Source organism: Chiroxiphia lanceolata, chromosome 18 (genome assembly GCF_009829145.1).
Source record: "Chiroxiphia lanceolata isolate bChiLan1 chromosome 18, bChiLan1.pri, whole genome shotgun sequence".
Classification (NCBI taxonomy): domain Eukaryota; kingdom Metazoa; phylum Chordata; class Aves; order Passeriformes; family Pipridae; genus Chiroxiphia; species Chiroxiphia lanceolata.
The window spans coordinates 1,203,135-1,218,260 of NC_045654.1; the positions used below are offsets into that span (position 1 = coordinate 1,203,135).

Consider the following 15,126-nt stretch of genomic DNA (forward strand, 5'->3'; position numbering starts at 1 on the left):
GTTTAGATATTCTACAGCTGAGATAACACTACATGGTCAAATTTTTTTCTCATTAGAAGTGTTTTTTAACTCCATAACTATATGACTGTTGAGCACTGGCAGGCCAAGGCAGGTCTCTGAGGCCCCCTGGCCCTGGGCTGGAAGGTGAGCAGGTGCCAAGAGCAATCTCTGTGTCCCTCGTGGATTGTGACCATGCCTGGGACTGCAGCAAAGCAAAATATGCCCCTAAAAAGCCAGAAACTTTCTGTTTTCCCAACTGAGAATCACTCCCATAGATCACTAAATATAACAGTAATTTCCATACATTTTGCTGGAGTTTATATGGAAGTAGGTCCTCAGTTGCTCGGGGTGGTTAATCATATATAAGTCAGTATGCAAATGGGACAAGTGCAAATGCTAAAATTGTGGCATTAGAATTTTAGAGAATATAATTACAAAATATTTTTGTATATCATTATTTTGATATAATTATTTTGATATAATTATTAGGCAACTTGTAAGAGAAGAACTCTTGAAAGGTTTGCGTGAGGGAAATGAAAATATAGAAAATGAGAAAGTATCTGCTGCAGAAAAATCAAGTGTGTCACAGCATATCAGTAATCATTAATATAGATTTTGGTGAGTGCAATAGCAAATGAAACACTTTTTCAGGCTTCACTCAGTGGTAAAATGGCAAATCTTTGTAGGACAAAAGCAGTGTGGATATTACCAGCAGTATATTAGTTCTCCTTCGTCTAAGGAAAATTATTAATAAAGGCTGGACATGGTTTTCTTTGCTGTTGATGCTTCGTGCTGTGAAAATAACAAAACCTGCTGATTTGAAATACAACATTGTTATCATCTGCTTGATTATTTCCAAGATAAGAAGGGTGACAGAGTGATTAGTTCAGAATAAAAAGAAATCAAACATTTTGAGCTTTTTGCCTGTTTATCATCATTTGGAGTTTCTATGCTGTTATTAATTTTGGTAGATACCATTCACTTCAAATGAACAGGAAGAGAGAGGGAATGAATCTGTGTCCCACATTAACTACCAGCTGATCCCCAGCACAAAACAGGGGTGAGGGGAACTGTACCTGTGGCACTCAGTGCTCTGGGCGGGGGGACAAGCTGGGGATGGGGCACAGGGTGGATCCAGGGGCTGGGAGAGCTTTTCCAACCTAATGATCCTGGGATTCTATAAATAATCAATTTTAATCATTCTTCTTAACCAATGGAAGTTGTCCCAGCAGGACAGAGATATTTATTTTGGCAGCCTTAACCACGGAGAGATCTTGAGGTGTATCCCCAGAAGCCTCTTCTTTCTCTGCACTGTGTAGTTAAAAGGATCATTAAATGATTTCCAGTTATTATAGGTCACTTCTGCACACTGAGGGAGGACTTTCCACACGGAATTTTTTATGTTAATGAACAGAAATAAAGCTGGTGGTACAGAGATCCTCTTTTTTATACAGCAATGTGTACATATTTATTTCTTTATTTCCCAGGACATAAAAAATGAGGGAGTTTTATGCCACAGCTAATTAAAACAGACTCAGCTCATGTTCTGTTTATGAGGTATTGGAGACATTAAAGTGTGAGCTACAAAAAGAAAGAAACAGGTGACATTATTTGGCCACAAAAATGGCTCCTATTTAAAAGACAGACATGGGCAAAGTAGGAAAGAAGCCAGGAAGTTTCATTCCATGGCATCTTGGGATCACAAAGAGGTGTTTGGGAGGTTTTAAGTTGATTTTGCTGCTTGTCTGAGGGCTGTTGTTTGGAGAAAGAGTCATACCAGTTTGTGTGTCAGTGGTCCAGGAGCCCTGAAACTCCATCTTCAAATATTTCCTTCCAATTCTTACACCAGGAATACGTGTTGTCCACATATCACTGAGAAAAAAAAGTTTCCTTGAATAACTAAATATGAATAAGCTGCAGAAATCTATGAAATATTGATTCTGTTCAGGCTGAAAAGTTAATCCTGTTCATACATGTAAAGAGTGTTTTACAAATTCATTAAAAATAATGTGGGAGCTCTGGAATGCACTAAAGGTGATTAATTTGTACCATTTTAAATAATATACTCTGGTTTACAAAATGTGAATTATTTATGAGAGCAGCAGTAACATCTAGTGGAAAGAAAAATAAACCTATGACAAAGGTAAACAGTGGTTTTCCAAATGTCACAGCTTAGGACATGATTTCCACGTTTCCAGCTGGCTGTTCCTCATTTTCCGAGAACCACAGAACTGCTGAGGTTGGAGGCACCTCTGGAGATCGAGTCCAAGTCCTCTGCTCAAGGAGGGTCACCTGGGGCAGGTTGTCCAGGACCATGTCCAGCAGAGTTTTGAATATCTCCAAGTATGGAGACTTCACAGAAATTCTGGAAAACCTCTTTCAGTGCTTGACCATCCTTAGAACAAAAATCTTTCTTCTTAGGTGTGAGTGGAATCTCCTGTATTTCAGTTTTTGGCCGTTGCTTCTGTTCCTGCCACCGGGCACCACTAAGAAGGGCCTGGATCCAACTTGTCCACATCATATCAGGTATTAATAGACATGGACAAGGCCTCCTCTGAGCCATCTCTTCTCCAGGCTCAACAGTCCCAGCTCTCACAGCCTCTCTTTGTACAGAAGGTGCTGCCATCCCGTACCCGTCCTCGTGCCCCTCCTGCTCCCACGGCCATGGGCACACGGGCAGGAGGAGCTGCAGCCGCAGGAGAGGAGGCAAAGACTGTGGCACTGAACACCTCCAGAGCCAGGGCAGATTTACTACCCCTGGTAAGTGTTTTTGATCTGTCTGGGGGCTTGAGACATCAACTAAAAGCTCCACAAGATGCAATAGGAAGAGAGAGCTCCCCTCTGCTGTCCCCAGCCTGTCCCCATCCCAGATAAAGTCATCTGACCACACTCAGCCCCCTGGGCCACAGGGGAATTCCTTGCCCTACCAGTGCTGGATTTATCATTTGTGCAGCCCCCTTAGGTAGCTGTGAGGAGAAAATGGAAAAAGGAGCCCTCAGTCATTCCCTGGAGAACCACAGAGACAGGAACTCCAGGCGTCCGTCGCGAAGATGGACAGGTTTAATACCACACGAGAGCCACAGACACTCGCCCTGCCCGTGGGGTGTTCCACAGCCCCTGCTTTGCTGGCACAGCCCTGCTCTCACCTCTTGATGTGTTTATTATTTTGCTGTCAGCTTTTTTTCCAGCTGCTTTATGAGCCAGACTTTTCATTTTGGTTAAAGCCCAGGAAGCATCAAGCAGGGACAGGGTTAGAAGAGGTCAAAGGAGGAGGCAGGAATTGCAGGCTGCAGTTAGGATGCTTTATGTTCTCCTTAGACCTACCTGTCAGCTCCTGCTGCCACTGCCAGGTGATGGATTGGCTCTCAGCTCCTCACCAGACACCTCCCACAGCGGAAGCAGAGGGACAGAGATGACATCCCAACGTGGAGCAGCTGCAGCACAAACTGGCCCCTCTCGTAGCTCAACAGCAGCGATGGAGGAGCTGGAGGTAGAGGAGGAGAGAAGGTGGGAGCACTCCTGAAGCTGTGCAACTGGCTGGGGTTGGGCAGCTCTGGCAGGTTCTTTGCTTTGGAGGGTGAAGGTGGTGAGATGGCAGAAGGATAGAGCCCTTCAGCAGCCAGCCCAGCCAGGACTAACTCCCCTTCTTACTGGGAGTGGAGTATCAGGAGGAAAGTCATGTCCAGATCAGCAGGACCTGCTGACCCCTGTTGGTGCAGGTTGGCCTCATGGTCAGAGAGGAACGACACCAACCCTTCCCTCGGGTGCGGGGACTCTGCAGGATCCATCCCAGAGTCACAGAACCACAGGATATGCTGAGCTGGAAGGGACCCACAAGGATCACCCAGTCCAACCATCAGCCCTGCACAGGCCCAGCCCCAAGAGTCACCCCCTGTGCCCCAGAGCATCAGCCAAACCCTCCTGCAGCTCTGGCAGCCTTGGGGCTGTGCCCAGTGCCCTGGGGAGCCTGGGCAGTGCCCAACCAGCCTGTGGGGGAAGAAGCTTTGCCTGAGATCCAACCTGAGCCTGCCCTGACACAGCTCCAGCCATTCCCTGGCTGCTGTCCCTGGTCCCCCCAGAGCAGAGCTCAGTCCCTGCCCCTCCTCTGCCCCTGCCCAGGCACTTGGAACTGCACTGAGGTCTCCCCTCAGTCTCCTCTGCTCCCAGCATTAAGCACCAGAGATAGATTTTAGCCAAGATTCAGAGATCTGGTCTGGCCTGGTCTTTATCTCTCACCTCTTCCAGTTCTTCCCCCTCCAGATCAGCATCTGATGAGAAGGATGAGACACAGTTTCTGTCTTTCACCTGCCATGACCAACAGGGAAGAACAGGTTTAGCACCTAGACAGCTGTGAAACAAATGCCTGGATACTTCCACCATTGATGGTACATGAGAAAGAGCAGAATTAGGAATGCCTGAAACAGGCAGAGAGGAGAGTTCTTTCCAGCAGAGCTGTTTATTAGGAAATGCGCCCTTGATGTTGTTTTTCTGTTTGGTTTCTTATTATGACACAGCATTACAGTCATTAGAACTTCCCATTTAGTGGCAACCTCCTTCCTTTGGAGACTGCTGTGATATGAGATGATGAGGCAGGAATGAGCTGAGTGCTTCTCATGGGGACCTCGTTATCTCACAGAATCTCAGAACATGCTAAACTGGGAGGGACCCACAAGGATCATCCAGTCCAACCCTCAGCCCTGCACAGGCCCAGCCCCAAGAGTCACCCCCTGTGCCCCAGAGCATCATCCAAACCCTCCTGGAGCTCTGGCAGCCTTGGGGCTGTGCCCACTGCCCTGGGGAGCCTGGGCAGTGCCCAACCGGCCTGTGGGGGAAGAAGCTTTGCCTGAGATCCAACCTGAGCCTGCCCTGACACAGCTCCAGCCATTCCCTGGCTGCTGTCCCTGGTCCCCCCAGAGCAGAGCTCAGTCCCTGCCCCTCCTCTGCCCCTGCCCAGGCACTTGGAACTGCACTGAGGTCTCCCCTCAGTCTCCTCTGCTCCAGCTCAACACACCAAGTGCCCTCAGTTGCTCCTCATCTTGTCCAAAGAAACTTCTGTTAATGTTAAAACAGGCTGGAAAACCAACAACTGCAGCCATTGGGATCAAATCAAGGCCCTGTGTTGTATTTCTGGCCAAACTGGCTCAGTTGGCACAGCCTTGACACGACATCAAGGAAATTAAACTCTTCTGGGTCTCTCCCTGCAACCCTGGTTGGGTTTGGTAGGCAAGACAGGAAGAGTCAGGGAAGGAAACAGGGCAGCCTGTTACCCCAGAATTCATTTGCTCAAATTGCTGAGCACCTGCTATTGAATAAAATCAAGAGTTTCTGCTCCTAGACATGTGCTGGGAGTAAGGCTGGGTGAATAATTGATTTTTCAGTTCAACCACCAAGTTAAAAAGTGAAAAAAAAAAATCCATTTGATCCAAACTAAAGCAGATGTTTTCAAGTTTTCTTGCCAAAAAGAAAAATGAAACAATTCCACTTCAGTGATTAAAAACAAAGAAGTTTTATTCTGGCATGGGCCTTTCTGAGGAAAGTGCACCTGCAGCTTGGAAACCAAAGTTACAGCATCTTTTTCCACTCAACATTCAGCACTAGCATAGCCTGGAGCTGTGTCTCCACCTCCACACAGGGGACAATGTCCCCACATTTCATGGAGAATCTGTTCCACCTGTGCTTTACTCACTGCAACAAAAAAGGAAAGCAGGTGTGTCCTCCACTCCCACACCTCTCTGAGAGGCAGGATCATCTTAGTCCCCAAATCAACTATTTTATCTTAGGTGGAATAATGAGGATATCACACCAAAATCCAGCTGCAGGTAGAGGAATTCAGTAGAGAGTTGGATCACGCAGCAACTCAGAGGTTTACTTTGAATTAAGCAAGAAATGGATTTCAATTGGAGTGAACAATTTAAGCGGCTAATTGAAGGAAATAAAGTGGTTTATCTTCTTGAAACTATTTGTTCACTCTTAACATGCTGGACATTTTACAGAATAGTTACTTTGAAATGCAGATCAGAGCAAAATGTTTTAAATCAGTTCATTCCAACACTGAAGTTCCCTTACCTGAGTTGCCAATGAACCTCAAGAAGACAGTCTGTCAGGTCTCTTTGCCTTTTCCATTTGGAAACTGGCCCAGAGCCCAGAATTGTTATTGTTAAGTTTTAATTCACCTCCAGCAGTAGCAGATACCACTAATGGTGCTGTCAAGAAAGGCAGAGCAGCTTCACTGATCCACCTTGTTCCAGAAGACAGGACTCAAGTGTCTCCCTTGTTTCAGGCAGGGGAATTGTATTATCCGAAAGAAAGTCCTTCTTGACCACCTTTGAAAGAAAGGGATGTAGGGAGAAAGCAGAGAAAGCGTAAACATAAACATTACACCACCCAACTTTTTATCTTAAACCAAAAATACTCACCCAGGCTGCAAGAACTGAAGCATTTATTTTCTCTTCTGCTCAGGATGTCCCAAGGCACAGCTCCTCCTTCCCAGAGAAGGCTCTCCCTGCTTCTCAAGCGGATGCTTGGAACAATATAGCTGCAAGGGAAGGAATAGGGACTTTCCTCCTATTTTGTGGCAGCTGGACCCCTAAAATAGCTCAGAATTTAGGCTGTGGGATGAGACTGAGTTTGCCTCAGGAGAGCTGAATGTTTGGGGAGGCACTTTTGCACTAGCAATGGGTACTTCATATCACAGGACATGGGGCCAGGACACTCCCATCCCACTGGGACTGACCTAACTGGAGTTATATTCCAGCTCTGGAGTCACCAAATCTTGATAGTTCTACAAAAGGACCAGTCTGACAGTTGGGGAGATGCCCCACACTGAGGAACTGCCCCCAGTTAGTGGTTGGGTCTCCCTTAAAGAGAAATGAAAGAAAACAGTGTTCAAGGAGAACCTCAAGGTAGAAAACCAAGAGGATGGATGGGATTAGGAGCAACCTGGGCTAGTGGAAGGTGTCCCTGCCCACGGCAGGGTGTGGAAGGAGAGGAGATTTAATGTCCCTTCCAAACCAAAGCATTCAGTGATTCTCTGATTTCAAGGCAGCTGAAAAGGATCAGAACATTGTGAAGAGTTTTGCCACAATAGGGTGGCAGATCTGGGGTTTGCACCTGTGCTTCATGTTTCTACCAAAGTCTTCAGGTAAAAGATTCTCAAAATGTCAGAGGCAGCAAATACAGAAGTTTCAAGGTGGGTCCTCTGGAGAGCTTTCCTATCAGGGAGGATAAATCAAGCCCCATGGTAGAGGGGAAAAACATCTGGTTGGATAAAACATCAGGACCATGTTCCTGAAATGAGGATTGAGGTTTCCCCAGCCCAGCCCAGGGAAGGGCAGGATAAGGCAGAAGAATCAGAGAGAGCTGATCCTTGGGGGAACAGCTGAGGTGCAGCACTGAGGCCACCTCTCAGCAGCCTGACGTTCCCTGTCCCTGGATGCTGGGGAACAACACGGAGCTGCATCTCCTGCTCCCTCCTCTGCAGCTGCTGCTCAGGGAGAAGATGCTGCTCTCTGTGTCACCTTCCATCAGCACAGAGAATGTCTCGATAAAGAGATGAAATAGGCAGGCTGGGGATAATTGCAGGTTGTAGATGTGGATAATAGCTGTAATTTGGGTTGTGGAAGCAATAAACCCAGGCTCAATCACTGCCTGCTTTGTTTGGGAATGAGCCGAAGCTGCAAACAGAGAAAATGAAATTTATGAAAAATATATATGTCAAGAAAAGTAATTAGCATGTGTCTGTTGTGATGATTGCAGGGGGCTGAGTGCTCTCAGCTTGCTGCAGGCTGAGCCAAGATGTTTGATTTGAGATAGACAGGATGGGTGGGACACCCTGCACACCCTCAGCACAGGGAGCCACTGCAGGGGAAGCTGTGTCAGGGCAGGCTCAGGTTGGATCTCAGGCAAAGCTTCTTCCCCCACAGGCTGGTTGGGCACTGCCCAGGCTCCCCAGGGCAGTGGGCACAGCCCCAAGGCTGCCAGAGCTCCAGGAGGGTTTGGCTGATGCTCTGGGGCACAGGGGGTGACTCTTGGGGCTGGGCCTGTGCAGGGCCAGGAGTGGGACTGGATGATCCTTGTGGGTCCCTTCCAGCTCAGTATGTTCTGTGTGACCTGTCAGAGGTGTGTGGATCTTTCATTAACAGTGATTAGTTGTGTATATTGGACATGGAATTTTTAGACAGCTAAAAGTAGGTGGGATAAGTTTTGCTGTCATTTGATTGACATTTGCTCATCAAAGAGGCTCCTCATTCCCAGCAATGTTACCATGGCCGGGACAGTGGCCTGGAAAACATTCCGTGTTCCTGCTGCTGGCACCTGACTCCTCTCATGCTGCTCCAGGTTACACCGTGTGCTCAGAGGTGAGAGGAAGAAAATCCCATCTCGGTTTTTTGATTCTGTTTTCCTTTTTCCCTTTTTTATTTTGGCAGTCTGGAGCTTTCTCTTTGCTTCATAGAATGATGGAATGGTTTGGGTGCAAAAGGACCTTAAAGCTCACCTTGTTCCACCCCTCTGCCTTGGGCAGGGACACCTTCCACCAGCCCAGGTTGCTCCAAGGCCTCCCCAACCTGGCCTTGGACACTTCCAGGGATCCAGGGGCAGCCACAGCTTCTCTGGGCAACCTGGGCCAGGGCCACCCCACCCTCACAGGGAACAATTCCTTCCCAATATCTCATCTCTCCCTGCCCTCTGGCAGTGGGAAGCCATTCCCCCTTGTCCTGTCCCTCCATCCCTTGTCCCAAATCCCTCTCCAGCTCTCTTGGAGCCCATTTAGGCTCTGAGGTCACCATTGTCCCACTCTGCTGCATCTCAGCTTGATTTAAGCACCTCAAGTAGAACAAGACTTTAAAAAGGGATGCAATTAATAAACAAACTATTCCAAAACTTAGATTTAGAGGGAATGGGACTACATTTTCTGTTGACTAAATTCAATGTGGTGGGCATAAAGAAACAGAGAAACTTCAGAATGTACAATTGTCCCATTTAGACACTTTAAAAACAAAAGTTCTGTGCTGTGGAAATGCAAGAAGAGGTTTCTTGTTTGGGGTTTTTCTAACCAAATTGCATCTTTTCAGTGTCAAAATAACAGCATCAAAAGAGCAAGACTTACATAAATCAGGCAAGAAGCCCCAAAATAAAGCCCAGTGTTTATCTGCCTCTCAATGGAAAAATCCCAGATAGACCCAAAATGAATTGAGGATGTTTCTTTTTTCTTCAAATTCTGTGCTTTCCACAAAAATGCTGAAAATTCCTTCCAAAACAAACTTCACTGGATCTTTAGGCTTGGACACTGACATGAGAACTCTATTATTCTCCCAGATCATATCTGAACAACTGAAGTTTCAATCATCTCCCTCACAGGACTTCTTCCCCTGTAAAATTGATCTCCAGGGAGAGTTTCCCTGACAGTCAACTTAACCATCTTCCCTCTCATTTTCATCCTATTACTCCTGGCAAATTATTTTGTTAGGGTTATTGTGATGAGTGATGAGTATTCATGAGACCCTTCTCGCTCTGATCTGTGTATTATGGGATGGGAATGTGCTTGGGAAACTTCTTGCTGCTGCTGGAGCAGTAATTGTCTTACCTTTAAATGTCTCTTCAGCAAAATATCTCAGATCTGGCTGGTTTTCGTGGATATGGGACTTCACCCTCCTGAAATGGGAACTGCACAATTAATGGCTCACATAACTCACTGTGGAGATGAAAGGCTGTCATGGAACAAAAAAAAGCTGTGGAGGAGTTGTAACTGCCACGAGTTCCTACAGAATCCCAGCAAAACACCCCCAAAAGAATTGGGTTTCATCTTATTTGCTGATGGCAGCAGGGGATTGTTTCATGGGTGTTAAGCAGAACTTTCCAGCACCAAGGCTGCCAGAGCTCCAGGAGTGTTTGGATGATCCTCTGTGACTCTGTGATTCCCTGTGGCTTCCAGTCCAGACAGGGTTTACTTGAACATAAACTTGTTCTGATCCGAATATGTCCTTTCCTGAAGGAAGAGCTCACACACAGAGTCATCTTCAGACTCACCTTAAACATGTCAGAGCTGATCCTGCTGCAGTTCCACCCTCTGGACAAAAACCATGTTGGAAAACTCGCTGCCAGCACCCAACACGATGTACTGTGAGCACACAGGTCACAGAACCAGAGAATCCCCTGAGCTGGAAGGGACCCACAAGGATCATCGAGTCCAACTGCTGGCCCTGCACAGACACCCCAGGAATCACAACCCCAAGCTGATGAGCCCTTGCAGACACCTTCTGCTCTCCCAGAGGATGGCTGGTCCTGTGTGCAGAGCAGCAGGCGAGTGCTGAGAGGAGGAGATGTGCAGACCATGGGCTGGAAGGGAGTCTCCTGAGACCTGACACAGGTTTTCTCCCTGCTGTGGCATTTGGGGAGCTCCTCCCTCACGAGTGCTCTGGGCAGGGTCACCAGCTGAGGTTTCTGCTTTCAGGTATTTGTCCATTTGTTCGTGGCAGCAGGGAATGGTCCATTCCTGTCCCTTTCTGACACAGCCACACAGAGGGGGCCATCCCTGTCCTGGGGCATCAGGGAGGGGATTGTCCCACTCTGCTCTGCCCTGGGGCGGCCTCACCTCAACATTGGGGCAGTTTGGGGGGACACAATGGAAGGAAGGGATTGAGCCATTGGAGAGTGTCCAAAGGAGACAACAAAGATGGGGAAGGGCCTTGATTTGAAGGTGTGTGAGGACACTGAGGGCACTTGGTGTGTTGAGCTGGAGCAGAGGAGACTGAGGGGAGACCTCAGTGCAGTTCCAAGTGCCTGGGCAGGGGCAGAGGAGGGGCAGGGACTGAGCTCTGCTCTGGGGGGACCGGGGACAGCAGCCAGGGAATGGCTGGAGCTGTGTCAGGGCAGGCTCAGGTTGGATCTCAGGCAAAGCTTCTTCCCCCACAGGCTGGTTGGGCACTGCCCAGGCTCCCCAGGGCAGTGGGCACAGCCCCAAGGCTGCCAGAGCTCCAGGAGAGTTTGGATGATGCTCTGGGGCACAGGGGGTGACTCTTGGGGCTGGGCCTGTGCAGGGCCAGGGGTTGGACTGGATGATCCTTGTGGGTCCCTTCCAACTCAGCATATTCTGGGATTCTGTGATCTTCTCCACCACATGTGCCCATTTGCTTAGCTGTCTGATCTCAAGCACAGGCACCAACATGACTTCATTATCTTTTTCTAAATTACCTTTTCTTATTTCTTAACTAAACAAATCAGTGCTCCCTTTTCAAACAGCTGTTTAAGTGTTCCCATCACCAGTTTCTCTCTTCTGTCTCAACCAGCACTGGAATCACATCATTCCGGGCTGATCCCCCAGCAGGGGCAGCAGGGCAGGGGGGATTCTGCCCCTCTGCCCCCTCAGCTGAGACCCCCCTGCAGAGCTGCTCCAGCCCTGGGGAACAGCACAGGGAGGACGTGGAGCTACTGGAGAGAGTCCAGAGGAGGCACCAGGATGATCAGAGGGATGGAGCAGCTCTGCTGGGAGGAAAGGCTGAGAGAATTGGGATTGTTCAGCCTGGAGAAGAGAAGGCTTTGAGGTGACCTAATTGCACCTGAAGGGATGCTGCAAGATGGAAAGAGACTTTTTACAAGGGCCTGGAGTGACAGGACAAGGGGTAATGGCTTTAAACTGACAAAGGGCAAGGTTAGGTTGGATACTGGGGAGAAACCCACCCCTGTGAGGGTGGGGAGGCCCTGGCACCGGTTGCCCAGAGAAGCTGTGGCTGCCCCTGGATCCCTGGAAGTGTCCAAGGCCAGGTTGGACGGGGCTTGGAGCAACCTGGGCTGGTGGAAGGTGTCCCTGCCCATGGCAGGGGGTGGCACTGGATGAGCTTTAAGGTCCCTTCCAACACAAACTATTCCGTGCTTCTCTAATATTTCCACGTTCCCTGGAATACAGGGAATGGGAAGAGCCTCAAGGGGCCTGGCTGAGGATCTGGCCCTGGCCCTGCAGGAATGCTGGGCACTGGGTGATATAATGATGCCAAAGCCTGCCAGGTGAAGACACTCAGCACCAGGACACAATTGATCCAAGGAAGGTAACCAGGTGACATCCTGAACAGGAAATCCCAGGGATCAGCAAGAAAGGAGTAAAGAGAAGGCTGAGGGCTCTGAGGCAGTTGTGATGCACCTAATAAATACCAGCATGGTTTATAATCCTTGACTTTACTATAAAGTCTGCTCAAAGTCACACCTGCCTGCAAATCTTTGTCACTTGGAAGTGATATAATGAGCCAATAAATCCTTGTCTTTGCATGTCCCTTGGACACGATGTCCAGTGGCCTCTGGGCGCTGCAGTTCCCAGGCTGGAAGTGCTGGGACATGTTGCTCTCCTCTCAAACACTTGGACCATTTCTCAGCATTTTGGTCAAGAGACTTCTGACAGCCCCTGGCAGCAGGTCCTGTGTGCTCCTGCCTGGGGTGGGACAGGGACATGGATGACCTGGTGTGGTCCCCTGACCTTTACCACTGCTCCTTCCTCAGGTCTCAGAGCAGGTTTAGTCAGAGGGCCCTGCAGGGAGCAGCACAAACACAATTTGGGGCTGACTCAACACCAGCCATGAGTGGTTTGACCGCTCTCGCGAAGTTGCCGCTGTCAAAATATCATAGGCTGGTTTTGTCCCTCTCACCTTCAAAATTCCACAAAACCATCCACGCCTGGAGCTCCTCATTTGACCCTGAGCCACCCCGTTCTCAGGACAGGCTGAGCACCCTTCACACAGAATCACACACAGCCAGGAGTGGTTGGGGTTGGAAGGCACCTCTGAAGCTCATTAGTCCAATGTCCCTGAGTCAAGCTGGGTCCCAAGTCCAGATGACTTTTGAAATACTCCAAGAAGGAGGGATCTGTGATCCAACAGGACATGTGGACCTGTGACTCTGTGAAAACCAAACCCCAACTTTTGTGAGAAAATGAGGGAGGAGAGTTTGCATCTGAAACAATGTTTTTCAATTTTCATAGTTTTTTACAAAATAGACAACATTTTCCCACCAGAAAAACATAATAAAGGAATTTGTGGGTTATCAGCCTTATTTTTGACAAGTGTCAGAATCTGCATTGGGAAGGTCTTCTGTTATTATACACAGTTTAAGAGCAGATCCATCACTGACAGGGGACAGAGGAAGCTTTGCTGGTAACTCTGGAGGAAAGCTGGGCTGAGTTCACCTACAGCCTGGAATTTAAAATCCTGCAGCCACAAGAGCCACCCTCAGCCCCTCCCAGCAGCAAAACCATGCTTTTCCTGCCCACTCTCAGGGTTGAGCTCTCAGGCAAAGATTCTTCTCACAGTTGTTGACAAAGCAATTCTCCCCTGCAGAGGGACCCGGGTGGGATCTGCTGTGTCAGCAGATCATCCCCTTCAGCTGCATCTGAGCTCCCAGGAGGTGACAGGGAGCCACTGCTCCCTCCAGCCTGCAAAGCCCTGCAAGGAATAAATATCCTGTGGCCAACAGGTCGAGGGAGGTGATTCTAACCCTCTGCCCCCTCAGCTGAGACCCCCCTGCAGAGCTGCCTCCAGCCAGGGAGAGAGTCCAGAGGAGGCCCCGGAGATGCTGCCAGGGCTGGAGCCCCTCTGCTCTGGAGCCAGGCTGGGAGAGCTGGGGGGTTCACCTGGAGAAGAAAAGGCTCCAGGGAGAGCTGAGAGCCCCTTGCAGGGCCTAAAGGGGCTCCAGGAGAGCTGGAGAGAGACTGGGGACAAGGGACGGAGGGACAGGACACAGGGAATGGCTCCCGCTGCCAGAGGGCAGGAATAGATGGGATACTGGGAAGAAATCCTTCCCTGTGAGGGTGGTGAGGCCCTGGCACAGGTTGCCCGAGAAGCTGTGGCTGCCCCTGGATCCCTGGAAGTGTCCAAGGCCAGGCTGGACAGGGCTTGGAGCAACCTGGGCTAGTGGGAGGTTCCCTGCCCATGGCAGGGGGTTGGAGTAGATGTCCCTAAAGACCCCTCCCATCCCAACCATCCTGGTGTTGTATGATGTTCCCTCTCAAGACTGGGCTTTATCTCACCTGATGTATTTCCAAGGCCACAGTCCCACAGCAGAGCAGGAGGGAGCACGTGAGGCACAAATCCCAGGCAGGTTCCATCCCATGTTTTAACAGCCGACCCGGTGCTGGTGCGGGGGTTGTGTCACTCCTGCCTGGGCTGGCTGTGCCCAGGCACACCCAAAAAAACACACGAACACAAAGCAAGCATGAGGAATTAGCACAGTGAAAGAAGCAAAATAAGTATCTGCCTTCTTAAAAACTCCAATTTATTCTTTGCCTTGCCCTGGAAGAATCAAAGAAGCCGATGATGAAAGAGAGAGAGAACAGGAGTTAATGAACAAAGAGGGTCTGGCAAGAAACCAAGTCACCTTTGGAGCTTCTTGTGTTGAATGAGAAACCATCAATGACAAGGGAGAGCAGTAAATGATTTTCACAATGGACTGGCCCAAACCCCGAAATTATTCTGCAGGGAACAGCTCTTCACAGGCTAATTGGGCTTGTTCAGTCTCAAACACCGAGGATACACCAGGGGCTACTTTAATTTATGGGGTTTAGAAGACGTATTTACAAATCTAAAACCATAAAGCTGAGGCTTTGTAGCCTTAGCTAAAGAGCACAAATGGAGCTAAGACTTATGTCAGCCAGGACTTTGCCTTCATCCTTGAGCTTAACTGCTTGATTGAGTTACATGGAGATCATTAAAAAACATATATTAAAAGAAACCACCCCCGACCTCCAAGGAGACCAGCTCTGAATGTATTAATGCTCCAAAACTAATCAGAATTCAGCAATAAAATCAAAAAGACACCTGCAGCACCAAGCAGGAGAAAATAGTTCCAGCCAGAAGCCAAAAATCCCAGCTGTCTCTCTTCTTTCCATGCTAGGCCCTTTTTCAGGTGCCCTTTGCTTGTGTGACCTCAGTGTCACCACACCTGGAGGACCAAGGTGGTGACAGGTTCAACCATGAGTGAGGTGGGCGTTGGAGAAGGTTGATGTCCAGCTCAACAGGTGTTATAGATCACAGCAAAGCCCCTGTTTGCAGGGCTGGCCTCACAGCAGGGACCAGCTAGACCAGGGCAAAGACACATTAATTACCAAACTCTCTGGGATGTGAGACCTCAGAGGGAGAGAGGGAAGTC

At 48.9% G+C, this 15,126-nt stretch overlaps 2 long non-coding RNA genes across 2 annotated transcripts; both read right to left on the reverse strand.

The window, feature by feature from the left end:
* Positions 1-607: 607 nt before the first annotated feature.
* LOC116795830 lies at positions 608-4,330 on the reverse strand. The gene is made up of 3 exons (XR_004360170.1): positions 4,237-4,330; positions 3,325-3,484; positions 608-792 (listed from the first exon to the last, which is right to left on the reverse strand). It is a non-coding gene; the product is annotated as an uncharacterized LOC116795830 (long non-coding RNA).
* A 1,194-nt stretch (positions 4,331-5,524) lies between these two features.
* LOC116795803 lies at positions 5,525-14,279 on the reverse strand. Its single transcript, XR_004360163.1, has 3 exons — positions 14,009-14,279; positions 9,584-9,651; positions 5,525-6,323 (listed from the first exon to the last, which is right to left on the reverse strand). It is a non-coding gene; the product is annotated as an uncharacterized LOC116795803 (long non-coding RNA).
* Positions 14,280-15,126: the final 847 nt, after the last annotated feature.